Source organism: Hoplias malabaricus, chromosome 4 (genome assembly GCF_029633855.1).
Source record: "Hoplias malabaricus isolate fHopMal1 chromosome 4, fHopMal1.hap1, whole genome shotgun sequence".
NCBI lineage: Eukaryota > Metazoa > Chordata > Actinopteri > Characiformes > Erythrinidae > Hoplias > Hoplias malabaricus.
In genome coordinates, this window is record NC_089803.1 from 10,187,891 (window position 1) to 10,205,087 (window position 17,197).

At 39.3% G+C, this 17,197-nt stretch overlaps 1 long non-coding RNA gene across 1 annotated transcript in view; it reads left to right on the forward strand.

Annotated features, from left to right (window-relative positions):
• The first annotated feature begins 7,728 nt into the window (after positions 1-7,728).
• LOC136694708 (uncharacterized) overlaps positions 7,729-17,197 on the forward strand; it is a 31,465-nt gene continuing 21,996 nt past the window's right edge. Inside the window, exons 1-2 of the long non-coding RNA XR_010802230.1 lie at positions 7,729-7,860; positions 10,624-10,654. This is a non-coding gene — a long non-coding RNA (uncharacterized lncRNA). The remainder of the gene's footprint in view (positions 7,861-10,623; positions 10,655-17,197) is intronic.

Here is a 17,197-nt window from a genome sequence, read left to right on the forward strand (position 1 = left end):
CCTACCTGGAATCATTGGGCGCAAGGCAGGAATACACCCTGGAGGGGGCGCCAGTCATTCACAGGGCAACACACACACACACATTCACTCACACCTATGGACACTTTTGAGTCGCCAATCCACCTACCAACATGTGTTTTTGCACTGTGGGAGGAAACCGGAGCACCCGGAGGAAACCCACGCGGACACTGGGAGAACACACCAACTCCTCACAGACAGTCACCCGGAGCGGGAATCGAACCCACAACCTCCAGGTCCCTGGAGCTGTGTGACTGCGACACTACCTGCTGCACCACCGTGCCGCCCCTGAATGAATCAATTACAGAAAATTAATTAATTAATAATTAATGATTCTGTAGTCTGACCTTTACGATTTCAAGGCAATATCTACCTGATAAAAACTTTGAAAAGTGTCTCCATGCTGATCTGGAATGATTCCAACCTTGTGTTTACACAGCTCATTTTTTACCCAGGGAAAGGCAGCCTTTCCTCAGTCTGCTGAGGAATCGGGGAGCTGGTGTGTATTCTTAAAGATACAGGTCTTGTGCAGTGTTTCAATGTGGAAGGTGTGTTACCTCTCTTAGAGGAAACTTTGCAGAAATGCAAGTGCTGATGGGAGTAGTAGATCTGAGGGTTTGTGGGAAGTGCGTCTTCACCATTTTTATTTGTCTTCTAACTTGAAGACCAATTTCGAGTGTCTAAAGTTACTTTAAATTTAAGAAAACTAGCTAGATTTTAAATGTGGTATTAATCTGTAGCCCCTATGGTTCAACATGTACATTTTGAGTTTCACAGTCAGGACCAGGACCAGCGAGTTTTCTTTGTGTGTTTCCTGTGCTATAAACAGAGGAGCAGGAAAGCACTGGGTTTAGTCTGAATGAGTTGTAATTTACTTGTACAGTTTGAGGATCATTGCAGTGGTAGTTGATAACTGAAACTCTTTTTTTTCTCCACAATATGTGGTGGATTATGTTAGTGGGCTTTGTAATACGCTGCATCAAACCCAGGCAGTAGCTCAAAGGAAAGCAGGAAAGACTAAACAAGATGAAGGTGAAACAGCGTTTTGACTTTAAGACTGAGCTGCACAAATGTGAGCCAGGAGATCAAGTGTTTTTTTTGTTACCTGAGGTAAATAGTAAAATTTAAAGCAAGTTTTGCAGGTGCTTAACTATTGATAAGTGTCTTTCATGTCAGAACTACTTGTTAAGGACACAAGACTGGAGAAAGTAGATGATATTTTTCATCTTTGTTGGCTTAAAGAACACTTGTTGCACTTTGCGGTGTTAGTTAGTGATAAGCTTTGTTGATGACAGTGTTATAATCAGATTTTTGAGTTACTGAGATGAACGAGGGCCAGTGGTAGTACCTGCTGATTAGCTCAGTTTTTATTGTTAGGCATTGATTCTTGTAATAATTCCTTTTCTGTCACACTTTATGATGGTTTTTTGCTGGTTAGAGGGTCTGGTGATGATCTTGGAGTGAGTGATGTCATCTGTGCAGTTGCTGATGTAGCTGGTGACTGATGACCTGTATTCCTCCAAGTTGGTGTTGTCACTGTAGGTTGCAGCTTCTCTAAACTGTCACCACTCAGAACAGTCCTGAAGAGAAGAGAAGGCTCCTGCTGGCCAGGTTCTCACCTGTTTCTGGACAGGTCAGTGATGTAAAAAGAGCGGTCTTTGTGTTGGAAGTAGCATAAAAGAGATGTGAGCTGAGTATCAGAGGTGGAGATGGGACTTCGCACAGTACGCTCCAGGAATGTTTGTGTAAACAGGGTCCAGGTCGGTCACCCCTCTTGGTGCTGGTCATAAAATTAGAATACCATGAAAAAGTTGATTTATTTCAGTAGTTCCATTCAAAAAGTGAAACTTGTATGTTATATTCATTCATTACACACAAACTGATATATTTTAAATGTTTATTTTATTTAATTTGTTGATTATAACTGACTATTGGTGGGATTTAGTGAGATGTGAGTCATTGAAATCTCCAGTGACACTAAAGACTGGGTGTGTGTTTTGCAGTTCACTTATCTCCTCGTACAGACCAGATAGCCAGCTTTCCATTAACTCCTGGTAGAATGTATACTCAGATAATGAGGTCTTTAGTGACTTCCCATGGAAGGAAAACGGCCTACACCTAACACTCTCGAATTCCACAAGCCATGAGCAGTAACAAGAAACAAGCACAGAGTTCTTACACCATTTTTATATTGATGTAAACACACAGTCTATTGCACAGGGCTGAGTTTCTGGAGTGAGGTCACGGTCCCTGTGTCTGCGTGGGTTTCCTCCGGGTGACTGTCTGTGAGGAGTTGGTGTGTTCTCCCAGTGTCCACGTGGGTTTCCTCCGGGTGCTCTGGTTTCCTCCCACAGTCCAAAAACACACGTTGCAGGTGGATTGGCGACTCCAAAGTGTCCGTAGGTGTGAGTGTGTGAGTGAATGTGTGTTTGTCTGTGTTGCCCTGTGAAGGACTGGCGCCCCCTCCAGGGTGTATTTCCGCCTTGCGCCCAATGATTCCAGGTAGGCTCTGGACCCCCCGCGACCCTAAATTGGATAAGCGGTTACAGATAATGAATAAATGAATGAATGAATTATTAAGTGAAAAAAAAATCCAAACCTACATGGCCCTATGTGAAAAAGTGTACTTAACTGTGGCTTATCATCTGAGTTCAATTCCTCTAAACCCACCCAGGCCTGATCACTGCCACACCTGTTCTCAATCAAGAAATCACTTAAATCACCTGCCTGACAAAGACAAGTCAACCAAAAGATCCTCAAAAGCCAGACATTGTGCCAAAATCCAAAGAAATCAAGGAACAAATGAGAAAGAAAGTAATTGAGATCTATCAGTCTGGAAAATGTTATAAAGCCATATCTAAAGATTTGGGACCCCAGCGAACCACAGTGAGAGCCATAATCCACAAATGGAGAAAGCGTGGAACAGTGGTGAACCTTCCCAGGAGCAGCCGGTCGACCAAAATTACCCCAAGAGGGCAGCAACGACTCATCCAAGAGCCACCAATGACCCAACAACAACATCCAAAAAACTGCAGGCCTCACTTGCCTCAGTTAAGTAACACCGCATTTCAGAAAAAGAACATCATGCAATGATCCAAAACACACCAGCAAGTCCACCACTGAACGACTGAAGAAAAACGAAGTGAGGACTTTGGAGCGGCCTAGTCAAAGTCCTGACCTGAATCCTATTGAGATGCTGTGGCATGTAATTCATGCTCGAAACACTCCAATGTGGCTGATCTACAACAATGGGTCAAAATTCCTCCACAGCGATGTGAAACACTCATTGTAAGTTACAGCAAAAGCAAAACGACATTTAGTGTTTACTTGTGTTGTATTTGACTGATATTAAAATGTGTTTGATCTGAAACATTTAAGAGTCACATACATGCTAAAAAATAAGAAATCATGAAGGGGGAAACACTTATTCACACCACTATACACACACACACACACACACACACACACACACACACACACACACTACTGTGCAAATATTTTAGGCACATGCAAAAAATGTTGGAAAGTAAAGATTACTTGAAAGAAAATGACAACAATGTGCAATAAACTGTAATACACTAAAGAAAGTCAGTGTTATGTGTGAATACCTTAGTTTTTATTCTGTAAAATTAGTCCTAGGTAGAGTTTAAACAAATATATAAAGAAATTACATGTTAGTTTTACTGAGCGTCTCGGAGAATCTGCACAGTTCGTTTAAGAATTTGGATCACTTATATTTTTCATGAAAAACTCAGTAGCCTTCATTATGTTTTGTTTTCTATTGAATGTAAACTTTTTAAGTTGCTTTCTTTACAGACATTTCTTAAAATATTTTTGTAACTTTATTATTAAAGTAAATCTAATGTTTTTGTAATGACTCAATAACGCAGAATTCATAAAACAGATATCTACTACAGAATTTGTACAAAATTACAGTGCCTAAGACATTTGCACAGTACTGTGTATATATACATATATATAAATAACGTGTGTGTGTATGTGTGTGTGTTCAAGTGTGTGTAGAGGAAGTGTCTTTGTTCTCAAGATGCAGCAGGTGGCTGTAAAGTGTTAGAAGCTGATTTTCTGGAGGAGGAGAGTTACTGCGTGGCTCTCACTAACAGCTGGAGACTCTGGAGACGTTGCTCAGTGAAGAGTTAGTGTAGTCTCTGCTCTGCTGTGCTCTGCTGTGTCTGGAGGTGAGTTCTCAGTTCTGTAAGAGTCTGTAAGATCTGGGGGTTGTCTTTATTCTGTAGTGAGTTGAGTGTGTGTAAAAGTACAGGACAGATTATTAATTGTTGTTCAGATATTCACCGTTAGAATATGATACGAGTGTAAAACTACTGTAACGTCCTGTAAAACCCACTGAGGTCATCAAACACATAACTTCCTCCCAGTGTAAGATGGTGTTATATTTGTGGTGGCATTATTTAACACACACTCTTTGTGTGTAAATCAGGATTGTAGACTAAAAAAGGACTGTAAATCAGGAAAGGACTCACTCACAAACTCCCATGTCTAATGTAAAACGGGGAGCAAAACAACGCATGATTTCTGGCTTTGTTTGTAAGTTTTTCTCTCTGAACTATCCCCCCCCCCGGTTCACTGTTAATCTTTTTACATTGTGCTGAAATTTAGTAAAACAAACATCCTGTGCCTGTGATGCTGTGTGAACAGTAATTTATCAGCAGTTTTGTGACCATTTATAACTTTTAGTCTGTTGCCAGTTACACTATAAACACAGAACAAATCCAAAATAATATCCTACTGTATACGTACAGCACACAGACACAGAACAGTTCACCACATATTACAGATGAAATATATACTGAGTGTGAAGAGCATCAGAGAGACACAGTGAAAGGTAAAAGATGAGTGACAGCAGTTAATAACCACAGTGTAACACAGAGGACTGCAGCAGTGCACAGTACTGCACTAAGAGAACGGAACAAATCTATTTTAGTAGAATTCACCAAAAGTAGTTAAGAAGAGAATACAATTGCCTGTGGTTGTACAGTCACCTGCTGGTCACAGAGGAGTATTACATGTTTATTAAAGCAGCCTCCTAAAGTTCAGTTCACTCCAGGTTTGAAGCTGAGAGGATGTGGTAAGTTCAGACGTCTTCTCCGTTCTGTTTAAGAGTTTAAAGATTTTTTAAGGTAATTATCACCACAGGAAATAGTTGTTTGTTTTATTGGTACTGCTTGGTTTGTTATTAAAATCGTTCCAAATTAGGAGCTGTATTTATTCAGTCACAAATAACTACTCTCATTGTGCACCGTGTGTCTAACTGCTGTGTGAGTCTGATCTGATCTGTTTGGTGTCTTATAGCTGTTCAAGTGAAGAACAACACTGACTAGCTGCTCTTTATCACTGATTGTACACATTTTTCCACATTTCTTTAAACACTGAGGTGATGTGATTGATACAAAGCTGAAAGTCAGTTAGATTAAAGTTTGATTTGATTTCATATTGAGTGACTTGTGCTGTTAGAGATCTGTTTATTTCAACTGTCCTTAAAGCCACTAAATAACGGTCGTGAACATTTCACTCATCTGCCGCTATCTTCAACCTGAATTAACATCCATCCATCCATCCATTATCTGTAACCGCTTATCCAATTTAGGGTCGCGTGGGGTCCAGAGCCTACCTGGAATCATTGGGAGCAAGGCGGGAATACACCCTGGAGGGGACACCTGAATTAACAAATAATTGAAAAGATGAAGTTGAACGTTAATGCTATGCTTGATAAACATTACATTTTAAAACATATTACCTTTTCTATTAGTGTTATTCCTTTTGGATTACCAGATTTTAAACCTGTTTTTAAACTTTAAAATTATATTTTTAAAAAACCTGCTGAGCAGCCAACAATGGTTGGGGGGTTGGTGAGGGAGAGGGACACTGGACACAAATACAGTTCAAAGTGTATTTGTGCTGTAAACTGTAACTGGGTGTAACCATGATGTAAACAGGATATGTGTAAACAGCACTCATTTACAGTCCAACAGACCAGTGTTTGCGTGAAGAAGTGTGTGTGTGTGTGTGTGTGTCTCAAAAGTGTCCGTAGCTGTGAGTGAATGTGTGTCTGTGTGTGTCTGTGTTGCCCTGTGAAGGACTGGCGCCCCCTTCAGGGTGTATACCTGCCTTGCACCCAATGATTCCAGTTAGGCTCTGGACGCACCGCGACCCTGAACTGGATAAGGGCTACAGATAATGAGTGAATGAATGAATGAATTCAATGTTTCATTAAAAAATTACAATTATGTAAAAGCTTAATTGTATGTATTTTGTTGAATCGTAATTTTAATGTTCATTTAACATATATATTTTATTATTTAAATCATTTAATTAATTAATTAACTGTTTATATATTTATTTCTTGTGCCTTGAACCATGAAATAATTAAATCTGTCAACATCACCCATCCTCCGTCAGTGGGCGGGGCTAACTCCAATTGGCAAGACAGGTTGTTCATGTAAGGCATATTTATCACACACTGTGACCGTGTGGGGTCCAGTGTTTCAGCTCTGACCCATGGGGGATTTTGTAGAATCAGTGATTTTGATCAGTGACAGTGTTAATAATCTCACTGATACTGACACTGAACTGTGCACTATGTGACTTTTCTGTGAGAACACATACAGAGCTGGATTCAGCAGATACTCAGTATTAAAGAACAAGGATCAGAATGAAAGGAAATCAGACCTTGATCAGTTCATCTCTGTTTTAGCGTCTGGAGCTGAAACATGGCTCAGGTTTTATTAGTGTGTAAAATAATAATTTAAAAGAGAATAAAGTGATATTGTAGATTTAAGAAATGAAGTCAACATTAGTGACTGAGCTCAGCTTTGTTTCTGAACAGATTTCTTCAGTATAAGGAATATATTATCAAAGTTTGTATGAAATACACTGTGGAATGGATGTTAAAATGGAAGTGTGGAGGGTACGGATGAAGAAGTGTGGGTTCACTCAGCAAGGAGCAGGCAGGACTCAAAATAACTCTTTCCGTGAAAATTTATTCAAACGTAGCACACTTGATGACGTCACAATAAGAGAGGTACCCATAAAGAAAAGAAAAGAAAAAGAGAGCGTTAGAACTAAACAGACATAGTTTGTTCGTAATGCAGTTCCCTCTACCTTCACCTGGCTACTGCAGCCTAATCCCCCTCCTTTTACGAACGTAGCCCCACCCCTCTCTTAATTGGACTAACCCAACTCTGGCAAAGGGGTAAGAAAGTTACTCACAGGAAGATATTTATTCTCTACAGTATAATCAATAACTGATATCCCCAGCACATCTCATTCCAGCTTCACTGGTACGTGTTTATCTATGTACATAGTTTGTTAATAGTTTTACTTATTTGCTTTTTCCCTTTCACAGGTTCCTGAATCCAGCTCTTCCCTCCCCCTCTCTATACCTCACCATGGGCCCTTCGGCTAGCACAAAGAGAGACAGGAAATTCGCTGCCATTCCCCTAGGAACAGGAACTGAAACACAAGGTAAGTAATAATACCAATATACATTCCTCAATGTATATTCCAGTCTTGGTGATGGGTCCAATTCACTGACCTCATCACATACACTATTAATTATAATCTATTTATTATTTGTTCCCCACAGGTAAACACTCTGTTTTACCTCTTCACCGTCCAGTCTGAAGACTCCTCACACACCTACCAGTTCAGTGTAGAGACTCTGCAGATGGACTCCTAAACAGAGCTGGGTGAAGGAAATAGGGGAGAGTGAGTGGAGAACAGGAACTGAGAAGCTGAAGTATGAAGAACAGTGGATGAACAGGGTTTTCCAGTTACAGTTGGAGGTCTTCAGACACAATGCGTCAGGTAAGAACCTCACCATAACATAACGTCCTGAACCTCACCATAACAGAGTCTACTTTAGGCCTGAGTGCTGCTGACCCTGTGGAACACAGCGCTCCTTACTCATCATTACTCAGATAAAACAGTGTGAGTGTAAAACTTAATTCTGACTCGTGTGAACAACAGGAAGCTTCTCTCAAACCACTGGGTGGAGAACGTTCACCTTCCTGTCAGACATGTAAAGAGAAATGAAGATGTGCATTTGTATTCTAGAGATTAGTAACTATTAGGATTTATTATTAACCAATAGGAACATGTCTTGGAAAGTCCACATTTTTAAAGCTGTTGGTTTATTATATTTTGTGGCGATGTTGTCAGAATCGTTTCCTAGTTGATTAATATTTGATCAGCTGTTATTCTTAGACTTATTCTCCCATTCCCTGTGTGATAAGTGTTTATCGTCAAGTTATTGAACGTCATGTATTTTATCATCAGTGACATCTGCTTTGTTATGCGTGGTAATTTACAGAACATTACTGAAATTGTTATTAATAAAGAGGAGCTTTATTAACTACTTTTGATTCCTCTTATTATTATAACAGCATTCATTTTATATTAAGGCTTAATTCTTCCAGTTAAACATTTAGTTGTTTTACATGAAGCTAAATATTCCATTCCGAGTGATCAATACAGATCTGAGATATTTGGAAATAACAGTCCCCCCCCAGACGTGAGACATTTATATAAGACTGACTGTTTCTATTGAAAACAACAACATAAATGAACAGAAAAGTGGTTCTGTTTATACATCACAACCTGCATCAATGTTCTGCCAAGACTACTTTATTTGCTCAAAAGTCTTCCATGCCACTTCACCACATTTTTTTAATGGAAGCTAAGAAGTAAATGATTAGACACATTTTGGACAATTAAAAAAATAAAGTAAATATATTACACCCAAATCTTTGGAAGAGCTTTTCCAAACCTGAATTATATATTTTGGTCTGCTCAGATAAAACTGTAATGTGGGAGCTGGCACAGGGGTGTGTTTGAACCAGGAACCTTTTATGTATCAGCCCAATATTAATTGAGTGTGTTACGAACTGAATTGTTTGTGAGGGAACTCAAGTGCAGAATAAACTGAAAACTAAAAAACATCAAGTCACTAACAAGGTGTTTGTGAGAGTCAATAGAAAGAACAGAGAAACCCAAGACTGAGCACTGAGTTGTGTGTTGGCTTCCCTTTAGTAAGAGAGGAACAGGGGCTGCTAATTTCTCCTTATTAAAGTTGTGGTGGCTCCATGTCTCCCTCTGGTGGCTGGGAGTGGCCTAGTGGGCGATCGGGTCCCTGTGTGGACTCTTACAAAAACAGATTTTGGTTTGGGAATAGTCAGAACTCAGTCAAGCCTCCTTCTGTTCAAATCTATTACATTCTCTTCACTTTATTTATAATTATGGAATGACATCACATTTCTCCTTTTCTGTAGTGACGGGATAAAAGGTTTCATCCATTCATCATTCACAGACACATGATTGAATTTATTCAAACAGCTTTAAGAGGTTTTGATGTTCCTAATAGCGATTTTTATAGGTTATTTCAGGCTCTATGTGCGGCAAAGTGGTGCAACACATAATGTCAGAGATACACTGCTCCAGGGTCCTGGGCTTGTGGGTTTCAGGAGTTTGGTGTATACTCCCTGTGTCTGTGTGGGTTTCCTCCGGGTGCTGCAGTATCCTCTCACAGTTCAAAAACAAAATGGTAGGTTGATTGGCCATTCTAAATTGTCCATAGGTATTAGTGTGACTATGAGGTGCCCTGTAATGGACTGGGTTCAGAGTGTGTTCCTGCCTTAGGCCCAGGTGTTCTGGGTGCACTACAAATTCACCAGCATTAAATCACACCAAACCCACCATGACCCTGAACAGGAAATGGCTGTGAAATTAACAGATTCAGCCGGGTTACAGATGATGAATGAATGAATTAAACTGGGTACTTAATCCAATAACTGTTGAAAGCGGGGAAATATCAGAATTTGAGAAACAGCTAATTTTTAGTAACCCAAAAGATAAGATTTCAAATTTTGTGTTCAGTATGAACTCCTCATGCTTTGATACATTCAAATGAACCTGGGAGAGAATTGGGTTTGTCAGTCAGCGGTGAGGAATGGTTTAATATTTGTAACTGTATTTTTATTTATTTTTTGTAGTGTACCTGTGCTGTATTAGTCCAGTGTAGGTGTCTTCAGAGAGAGTGTAACAGGAAAATTCAGAGCCGTTTTTTCAGTTCTCCCCAAAATAGTATTTTTAAAAGTGCACAGTGAGTATTTACAAAGAGTAAAGAAAAATGTATCAAGAACAAAAAACTTATTAAAACATCTCATAGAGGCTTCTATCAGTCTCTTAATGCAGAGATAACTCATAAACTACACTTAACAGACAAGAAAGTGACTTGGAACATGAGCTGTGGGTCTAGCACACAACAAGCCCTTCTGCCTCTGATCCATTCTTTTGTTTTTGCTCCCTCAAGTAGCCACTTCAAGCTTTTCCCAGAGTTCACCAACCTGAGGATTAACTTAATGGAGCACAGACAATAAAAACAAAATAAATATTTAGTGCGCTACGGGGTAGGCTCCACAACCATTGCGAACCAGAGCTGAATAAGCAGTTACAGAAGATGAATGAATGAATAAATAAACAATTTTAATGATGTCACCGTGAATAGTCACAAGAGCTCATAACAGTTCACCATTGACTAGCCTTAATTAGTCTGTTCTTCTCTTCCCACAGGAGCTGCAATTTAATGACCATCCCTGCACTTGTAAGTACCCTCTCATTTAATTAAATTATTTTGTGCTCTTTGGTGTTTTATGATTTGTGGTGTTCCGTGCTCTGAGATCTTTCATGATCTGTGGTGTTTAAAAACTATGTGACGAACTTAAAGGGGACATCTGTGGTTGTGGGGAAATGCCGTTCTCTCTGGTTCATTTACATTCAGAAGCTCTGCATCTTTTATGGTGGAAAGGTGTGAAGAGAAAAACAATTCTTTGTATGCGGCTGAACTTCCCACAAATACTCTTTTGTAACTCGAGTTATTTAGTTATATTGCACTTTTTTTTTATCTGTCTCCAGAGTTTGGAGATATTTCCAAAATATCAACATTATGTCAAAAATATGTCATTATTTTCTTGGAGTTAAAGGTTCAGTTCCAGAGACATTCAAAAGTTCAACGGTAAGTGGTCTACTTTTAATAATGGCCCTAACCTCATACAGGAATGTCTTTACAGAGGTGCAGTCAAGCCTTTGATTTGACTGGTCGAGAATAGCAGTAAGAAAACTACAGTTCTTATTTGCCTTTCCCAGACACCGTCAATATGACTTATTGATGATTCACATCCTAGAGCCTTCATTGTTTCTTTATCCATTCCTTTCATGAGACCTGTAAACTCTCTTCTTGCACCAACGAAATTGGTCCCTTGGTCACATCTTATTTGCCGAACATTTCCTTTTATGGCAATGAATGCTCTTAAAGCATTGATACATGCATCAGTAGTCATGTCATCAATTGCCTCAATGTGTATGTAGAGATGTAAGTAAAAAGGCCATGTCTTTTTTGGGTAGTTCTTTCTTCTTTAACATATATGGGTCCAAAGCAGTCGATGCCAGTGTAAGTGAAGGGTGGAGTTGTTTCCATTCAATCTTGCGGCAAGTTGCCTATTCTTTGTTCCTTGATACATCTTCTGTACTTTTGGCATGTGACATGTGATGAGACTACACTGCTGCATCTGAGGATTCACCATCCATTAGCTCTTAGTTCGTTCATCCTCATTCCATGCCCTTGATAATATATCCTTTCATGAAAGTGCTTGACCAGTTAAGTTTATATGTGGCTGTTTCTTTTTGGAGTATTGCCAGATGCTTCACACATGGGTGAAATGAGGATCGACTTACCCTCCATCTACCCTTACAATACATTCTTCCTCTAGGAATTGACTTTGCTTGTACAGTTTACTGTTTTTGGTTTTGGTAAATGGTTTCTTTAGCTTTAACTTCTTTATTTCATCTGAGAATGTTTCTTCTTGAACTGATTGTATGTTCTGCTCCTTTCCTTTCTTCTAGGCTTGTTCTTTCATTGGTTCTTAGCTTCACACCATTGTATTCTCTAACATGTCATTTCAATCTTGCAACTGCTCTTACACCTCTTGACCAATCAGAGAATTTTTGCATGCGATCCAATTATGACCTTTAATTAAAACTTTGGTGCTGTAAACCAGTTGGAACTCTTAAGTTCCTCAACAGTCAAACCTCGAGAGGCATGATCTGCCGGATTGTTTTCAGAGTTCAGGATTTGTGCTCGTCTTCATTCTCTTATGTGATTGGTTGGCGTTGTTTTTAAGGTCGCCAAGCACACTTGTTGGGTCTGTCCAAAATAACTTTTTCAGGTCTTAGATTTATAACTCCTTCTGGAGCGTGTCGTTAGTTCGAAATGCAACAACTGCTGCAGAGAATCTGCAAGAAAAACTATTCCAAGAAGTCTTGGAATAGTTGTAACACTGATTGGTGAAACCATTGACTTTCCCAGCCTCGTTAATGGCTTGCAGGTAAGTACATTCAACATATCCAGAAACACTTGCATCCAAAAAATAATGAAGCTTATACCTTTCGATATTGCCAAAACCTGAAGGTAAGAAGCATCTTTTAACCCTTTGGAGTCTGTGTTCCGGCCGGCAGGATAAATCAGAACTTGCGTTAAAACACTTACACAACGCAGCAAGGCTTTGTCCTAGAAGCATAATAAACATACCCCCAGAAAAAGAAATGTATTTTTTCCTAGTGGTTATAGAATCATAAGTAACAAGAGGCACACCTCTCTGACACTCAGACCCTTGATGACCCACCCATTCATATTAATATAATAACATGCTAATCGGCAGCTCTTATATGACCACAACACAACATGTGGGACTACCCATTTTTGTCGTATAAACAAAAACAAATTGCGGTGCTTTGCAAACTGAGCAATCATGTTTTTCAGCTGCCTGAGGAGGAACGGCTTCATTTTGTGATGAGTAAGTGAAATATATTTGACTCATTTTTCTGAAACATGTTTGGTGCTGGTTAGCTTTGATGCTACAATAGTTCAGTAATATATTCCTGTGCTGGAATTTGTGAAGCTGACGGTAAAAGTTTTGTAAATACACAGCTTGTAGTAAAGTTTGGGTGCTCTCTGCTACTTCCAAGCAGTCGTCTGAAGCTCATATTTATGTCTTTGTTGCTGCACAGCAGTCTGTGTCTTAACCAAAGGATTGAGTATTTCTCACTGATGAGGCCATGTGGGCCATTATATTTGACAGCGGGGAGGGGATTTCTCACCTGTGTTTCACACCTATCTCATGAACAATGAGTGAACCACAGGTTTAGAAAAATAGTGTTACATCAGGTTGATAACAATATAGAAGAAAAACGAATTCAAATATCAGAAAGCTGTAAACAGTACTGTGTAGATAATACCCATGTCTACACAGTTCAGAGCTCTAAAGAACACTTAATTCATTGTGTTTTTTCACTGTATATATGCACCTTTGAAAATAGGTTTTTGAGAAGTCCATGTTTATTTAAACAAAAAACAGATCAATGACATACAGATTTCTCTCATATTATTGTTGCTGGGTTTGTGCTGAATATTACCACGTGTAGCTTTTTGGGAACTTTCTTTCGGTATGTGAAATTTGTTAAAATATCAAGACATTTCAGATCAACTTAGACTTGGCTGAAAGGCCTCAGACTTCAGGGGGTTAATCTGTATTTCTGCTAGACTAGGTAGGTCTCTATTCCAGGACTCCTACCGAGGTCTTAAACTTTCTGAATGCTCTTCATCCCAGCTCATCTTCTCTCTGCACATTTCCTGGAGTATTTGTTTTCCCAAAAGACTTAAAGCTGCTGTAACCCCTAAGGGATCATAGATAGATGCTACAGTAGACAGTACACCTCTTGTTAGGGGAATTGGGTTTTACATGAACTCTGAATTTGAATGAATCAGATGTGATACACCACACTAGTCCAAGAGCTCTCTCGACATATGATAAACTCAAGGCCATGTCTGGATCTTTGATTGTGGCATGTTCTTCTTCTGGGATTGTACCATTATATTCTGATTGTTAGCAACAAACTTGAGTCATAATGTGCCTGGGTGAAAATGTTCTCTTGATTCTTTGTCAAGTCTTCCCTCTCAGCCTGAACATTTGTCAGGCCGTCATCTACATAAATCAAATCAAATCAAATCAAATTTATTTGTATAGCGCTTTTTACAACTGACGTTGTCACAAAGCAGCTTCACAGTTTCAAAACAGAACATTTAAATAAAAGCCCAATGCAAGCAAGCCGAAGGCGACAGTGGCAAGGAAAAACTCCCTCGAGGCTGGAGGAAGAAACCTTGGGAGGAACCAAGACTCACAAAGGGGACCCATCCTCCTCTGATCAAACTATAGATTGAATTTTAAATGATCACCAATGAAGTGTCATTATGCAACATAATAATAATAATAATAATAATAATAATAATAATAATAAGGTGAGCAGCTGGTCTGGTCTGCAGGAGAATCCAGCAAACAGTCTTCCATCAGTGGGCCACCATTCTCTCAGAAAAAAACAGTAAAACAGTAAAAGGGAAGCAGTTAGTTTAGTTGAGTGCAGCAGAGAATAAGAGCATGTGAATATTTTAGTGTAGTGACGGATCAGACTGTAACAGACTGGGAGTAGGGAAACCAGAAGGAGCTCAGGCAAAGACATCCTTTCGTTCCAAGCAAGAGAAATTGTGAGCACATCATCCAGGTTTACCCTGATTCTCCATGTCCATGAGTTCCTGAAACGACAACCTTAAACTAGACAGAGGTTAGTTGCCAAAGGCTAAACTGAACAAGTGTGTTTTGAGCCTAGACTTAAACATAGTGACTGTGTCTGCGTCCCGAACACTAGCTGGAAGATTGTTCCAGAGCTGAGGGGCTTTGTAGGAGAAGGCTTTCCCCCCCGCTGAAGTCTTATGAATTCTGGGTACTAGTAAGAGGCCGGCGCCCTGAGATCTGAGTAATCTTGGTGGTTCATAGTGTGTGATGAGGTCTCGCAGGTATTCAGGGGCGAGACCATGTAAGGATTTATACGTGAGTAAAAGAATTTTGTAATCAATACGGAATTTAACTGGAAGCCAGTGAAGGGCCGATAAGACTGGACTGATATGATCAAATTTTCTAGTCTTAGTGAGGACCCTGGCTGCAGCATTTTGAATTAACTGGAGTTTACTCAGGTTTCTGCTGGAGCATCCTGATAAAAGTGCATTGCAATAATCTAATCTTGATGTAATAAAAGCGTGAATTAATTTTTCCGCATCTGGGAGGGATAAGGAATTTCTTAACTTAGCGAGGTTCCGAAGATGTAGGAAAGCTATTCTTGTAATGTTACCTGTATGCTGATCAAATGATAGATCTGAATCAATTATAACACCCAGATTTTTAGCTGATGAGCTCGGGAGAACAGGGAAGTCAAAATTATGTATTAAATCTGATACCTTATTTATAGCAGGTTTTGGACCTAGAAGGAGAACCTCGGTTTTGTCGCTGTTTAGCAGAAGGAAATTGTATGACATCCAATGCTTCACTTCTTTAACACAGTCCTCCATTTTCTTTAGTGTAGGTTTGTCATCTGGTTTGGCTGATATGTATAACTGTGTGTCATCTGCATAACTGTGGAAGGTAATGCCATGCCTGCTAATAACTCTGCCCAGTGGCAGCATGTATAATATGAATAGTAAAGGTCCTAAAATGGAGCCTTGGGGAACTCCAAATCTCATTTTTGTATGAGTAGAAGAAACATTATTTACGTTTACAAACTGATAGCGATCTGTGAGGTAAGACTTAAACCATGATAGGGCTGTTCCTGTTATTCCAACCATGTTTTTTAATCTTTCTAGCAGAATAGTATGATCAATTGTATCGAAAGCTGCACTGAGGTCTAGTAGAACTAGCATGGATACGCAGCCTCGATCAGAGGCGAGAAGAAGGTCGTTTGTTATCTTAACTAAAGCTGTTTCGGTGCTATGGTGTGGCCTAAAACCAGATTGAAATTTTTCATATATGTTATTCTTATGCAAGTATGACCTAAGTTGTTGGGCCACAACTTTTTCTAAGATCTTAGATATGAAGGGAAGGTTAGAGATGGGTCTGTAATTGGATAGTACACTAGGATCAAGATTCGGTTTTTTGATTAGGGGCTTAATAACTGCTAGTTTAAATGCTTTGGGTATGTGACCTAGTCTAAGGGATGAATTTATGATTGTTAAAATGGGATTGATTATGACTGGTAATACTTCTTTAAATAGTTTTGTTGGTATTGCATCAAGTGTGCAGGTCGTACAATTTGACGAATAGATGATTTTCTCCAGTTCTAGCTGTGGTAGTGGGTCAAAGTCCTCTAGTCTTTCTTCTATGTTTTGTTCTATATCATCCACACCAGATGACAGACAGGCTGGATTTAGTAATATGGTATTTATTGTTTGTCTAATATTTTCAATCTTATTGTTAAAAAAGTCCATAAAAGCATTGCTGGTGTGAATGGCTGGGATCTGTGGATCAGTAGCTGTCCGATTGTTTGTAAGTTTAGAGATTACATTAAAGAGTACTCTAGGATTGTGTTTATTATTTTCAATCAGTGAGGACAGATGTGCTGAACGTGCACTGACGAGTGCCTTTCTATATTGGATAAGGCTGTCTTTCCAGGCACAGTGAAATACTTCCAGTTTAGTCGACCGCCATTTCCGCTCTAATTTCCTTACGGTTTGTTTTAAGGTGAGTGTTTCTTCATTATACCAGGGAGCGAGTTTTTTCTGTTGTAGCTTTTTACGCTTCAGCGGTGCTACACTATCTAAAGTTGATCGAAGAGTGTTATCTAAGTAGTCCGTTAGTCTATCCAGCTCCAGTGGGTCTGCTGGACTACTGACTGAGGTCAATAAATCAGTGATGTTTTCAGTAAATTTAGGGGCTGTAGATGGGGTTAGTGAGCGCTTTAGATAATAATGTGGGCATGTACATTTTTTAATATCTAAACTCAGTTCATATGAAATTAGGTAGTGGTCTGAGACTGTGGAAGACTGAGGGAGAATATTTAGGTTTTTTATGTTCATGCCCAGGGTCAAAACCAAGTCTAGTGTGTGATTACAATAATGAGTAGGACCTGATACATTTTGTGTGAACCCAACAGAATCTATGATTGATGTGAACGCCTTTTTTAGGGGATCATCACTTTTCTCAAAATGAATGTTAAAGTCTCCTACAATTATTAACTTATCACATGACACTGCTAAATTAGCAGCTAG